At 45.3% G+C, this 4,278-nt stretch overlaps 1 pseudogene; it reads left to right on the top strand.

Annotated features, from left to right (window-relative positions):
• Positions 1–1,285: 1,285 nt before the first annotated feature.
• LOC103552791 (E3 ubiquitin-protein ligase RNF220 pseudogene) lies at positions 1,286–2,550 on the top strand (annotated as a pseudogene).
• The last annotated feature ends 1,728 nt before the right edge of the window (positions 2,551–4,278 follow it).

The following is a 4,278-nucleotide window of genomic DNA, read 5'->3' as shown; positions in this document are numbered from 1 at the left end:
ATCAAGTTATAAAAAAGCTGAGTGTGTACACTGGTTATCGTGATTAGAATTTAATTGTTCATGTAACTTCAAAGATACCCACATACAAGTGTATTACTTATGGCAAAATTTGTTCTTCAAATGATTGACGTGACATTTTTCTAATCTTATCATCAGTGGCAGTAAATCATAAGGTTAAGTGCACAGACCCTGAATCAGAAAAGGCAGCTTCAAACTCTAGTTCTGCAATATACTAGCCATGAGCTTCTATCTAGCAATCTGTAAAATGAGGGTTCAATGAGACTACACATAAGCACTTTTCACAGTGCTTGGAACTTAATAATTACTCAGTAAATATTGAATAACTACCTTAGGAACTTATTGTCCATGTATCTGTTTCCTTCAAATAATTTCCGTAACTCTCCACAAACATATACATCTATAAAACTCTCACCTATGTATTCTTATAGCCTTAATATAGTGGGTCTGCATTCAATTTAGATTTTGAAGTTAGAATCTCAAGTATTTACCAAAACAATGCATTTTTCATTCAGTTTTCCTGTTGGCATTCAACAAATATTTCTTGAACTGCTATCACCTGTTTAGTACTCAGGGAGAATAAAACAATAGATAGTATAAGGATCATACATTTCTCACTTTTCAAAAGATTTAAATAATTTTTTCTCATAAACACATTATAGGAAATTATATCATTTTGGCTCTCAAATCATATGCCTCCCAATTTTGATTCAAAAAATAGGATGGTGGTTTTAAAGGTAAGTTACTGCTTACCAAGAGATGATTGTGAGTTTGGAAAGATAGATATCATTTTGGATAGCTGTGTACATATGCAGCTCTAAGAAGAGCAAGTGTCATGGTACCACAGAGGAGGCAGTGGTCACTTGAGGCAGGCCAGACGATAGCTTAAAAAATACACATGTACAAATGAATAACATAGTTTTCCTTTATACAAGATATACATACTTATAAAACATTGATTAAAATTAAAGTCAATTAAAGAAAAGTAGAAAGATAACTTCATAGTTAGGAAGCGTGTTGGACTCCTTGTAGGGAGCAGTGAGGTACCCAATTCACAGCCTTTTAGGCAAGTGCTACAAAAAAATAAAGAACTGGAGGGCCAACATGGCCGCCGCCGCCGCTGGGAGCTGAGGTGCCGCCGCTGCCGGGCAGCTGGGGGGAATCCGCCCGCATCGCCCCCTTCGCCGGCCGGGCGGCCGCGGGGCCCGGAGCGCCGGAGGCCGGGGCTGGGGCGGCACCGCGCCGCGGCCACGGGGTCCCGTTAGAGCATCCCCCGGCGGCCATGCCGAGGGCCCGGAGCGGCCGGCGGAGCAGGGGGGCCGGCGGGAGGGAGGAAGTAGACGTCCCTGCGAGTGCGAGCCAACCGGCAGACCCGACTGAATGCTCGGATTGGGAAAATGAAACGGAGGAAGCAAGATGATGGGCAGAGGGAAGGTTCCTGCATGGCTGAGGATGATGCCATGGACATCGAGCATGAGAACAGCAACCGCTTTGAGGAGTATGAGTGGTGCGGCCAGAAGCGGATACGGGCCACCACTCTCCTGGAAGGTGGCTTCCGAGGCTCTGGCTTCGTCATGTGCAGCGGCAAAGAGAATCCGGACAGTGATGCTGACTTGGATGTGGATGGGGATGACACTCTGGAATATGGGTAACCACAATACACGGAGGCTGACGTCATCCCCTGCACAGGCGAGGAGCCTGGTGAAGCCAAGGAGAGAGAGGCACTCCGGGGCGCAGGTCTAAATGGCGGCCCTCCCAGCACACGCATCACACCTGAGTTCTCTAAATGGGCCAGTGATGAGATGCCATCTACCAGCAACGGTGAAAGCAGCAAGCAGGAGGCCATGCAGAAGACCTGCAAGAATAGCGACATCGAGAAAATCACCCAGGATTCAGCTGTGACCACGTTTGAGGCCCTGAAGGCTCAGGTCAGGGAACTTGAACGGCAGCTATCCCGTGGGGACCGTTACAAATGCCTCATCTGCATGGACTCATACTCGATGCCCCTAACGTCCATCCAGTGTTGGCATGTGCACTGCGAGGAGTGCTGGCTACAGACCCTGGGTGCCAAGAATCTCTGCCCTCGGTGCAACACCATCACAGCGCCCGGAGACCTGCGGAGAATCTACTTGTGAGCTAGCCACCCCAGGCAGGCCTGGCCTCCAGCAGCCTGCCTGCCCCGCCTCTGTGACGTGACCCTCCCCCTTGTACATACTTGCACACAGGTTCCCCGTGTACATACATGCACACACACGCGCACACTGGAGCCAGAGTGGAGGCTGAGGCCCAGGCCCTGCCTGCTGGCTCCCACCAAGACTGGGGACCATACCTGTTCCGGGTTCTGTTCTCATGGTGGGGCAGGGAGGTGGGGGTGGGGGGAGTAGCAGCAAGGCTCCTGAGATCCAGCCCCCAGACTGACAGACGGACAGACAGACATGCAAACACCAGACTGAAGCACATGTAATATAGACCGTGTATGTTTACAATGTTGTGTATAAATGGGACAACTCCTTGCCCTCTACCCCGTACCTTCCCCTTTGGTTGTATGATTTTCTTTTTTTTTAAGAACACCTGCAAGCAGGGCCTCCTTCAGGGCTAGCTGGGAGCTCGGCCCATCCACCTCTTGGGGTGCCTGCCTCGCCCTCTCCCATGGTGTCCCTTCCCTCTCCCATGTGCTCGGTGTTCAGTGGTGTATATTTCTTCTCCCAGACATGGGGCACATGCCCCACGGGACATGATCCTCTCCTTAGTCTTAGCTCCTGGGGCTCTTTATAAGGAGTTGGGGGAGGGGGGAGGCACAGGAAATGGGAACCGAGCTGTCGCAGGGGCTGAAATCGGGGCTGGGTGAGGGTGCTCTTGGTTGCCCAGCCTTCTGCCAAGAACCTTTCCTGGGATTAGAGCTGCTGTTCCCAGGGAGAAGTGTTGTCTCCCCAGCCCCTCCCGTGGGCCCCATGGTGTGATGCTGTGTCTGTATATTCTATACAAAGGTACTTGTCCTTTCCCTTTGTAAACTACGTTTGACATGGATTAAAGCAATATAAACAGCTAAAAATTAATAAACAAAGAACTGGAAGATAATTTAGGACACAAAAATAGCTCTGATTGTTTCACAAGTTTTACTGATCTAATTGGAACTCTAGCAAATACTTCTCAGAAGTGGGAATTTCTTATTTCCTTCTCCTGGAATTAATCCATCATTTTGGTGAATCAGCTTTGATTCATTTTTCATCTCAACTACCCTTTATGCCACTACAGCACTTTAGCCTTCTGCTCTTCACCCATTGCTTTTTTTTATTCATAGTCCCTAGCTTCTCTTTCTGTTTCTCTTCATTTCTGCCTACTTTACTATTTTTTTAAATTGAGATATAATTGACATATAACATTGTAATCGTTTTAGGTGTACATCATAATGATTTGATATATATGTATTGTGAAATGATCACCACAGTAAGTTTAGTTAACATCCATCACCACAGCTAGTTACAAATTATTTTTTCTTGTGATGAGAACTTTTAAGCTTTACTCTCTTAGTAACTTTCAAATATGCAATACAGTATTATTAACTATAGTCACCAGGCTGTGTATTATAACCTCAGGACTTATTTATCTTCAAACTGGAAGTTTGTATCTTTTGACCACCTTCCCCCATTTTGCCCACTCCTACACCTCCTGTCTTTGGCAATCACCAATCTCTTTTCTGTATTTATAAGTTCAGGGTTTTTTTTTTTAAGATTTCACATATAAGTAATACCATACAGTATTTGTCTTTCTCTGTATGACATCCCTCTTAGCATAGTGCCTTCAAGGTCCATTCATGTTTCACTAATGGCAGGATGTCCTTCTTTTTTATGGCTGAGTAATATTCATTGCACATAGACATAACATGTTTCTTTATCCATTCACCCATTATTGAACACTTATGTTTTTTCCATATCTTGGCTATTATAAATAATGCTGCAATGAACATGGGGGTGCAGACATCTTTTCAAGAAAGCGTTTTCATTTCCTTTGGTAAATACCCAGAAGTGGAATTGCATGATCATATGTTAGTTCTATTTTTAATTTTTTGAGGAACCTCTATACTGTTTTCCATAGTGGCTACACCAGTTTACATTCCCTCTAACAGTGCACAAGCGTTGTCTTTTCTGCATATCCACTCCAACACTTGTTATTTCTTGTTTATTTTTGCTTTTGTTGCCAAATCCAAAAAATGATTGCTAAGAGCGATGTCAAGGAGCTTACCCACTATGTTTTCTTCCA

This window comes from Equus przewalskii, chromosome 3 (assembly GCF_037783145.1).
Source record: "Equus przewalskii isolate Varuska chromosome 3, EquPr2, whole genome shotgun sequence".
Lineage (NCBI taxonomy): Eukaryota > Metazoa > Chordata > Mammalia > Perissodactyla > Equidae > Equus > Equus przewalskii.
Note: the sequence above shows the minus strand (reverse complement) of the source record. Positions and strands in the feature narration are given on the sequence as shown.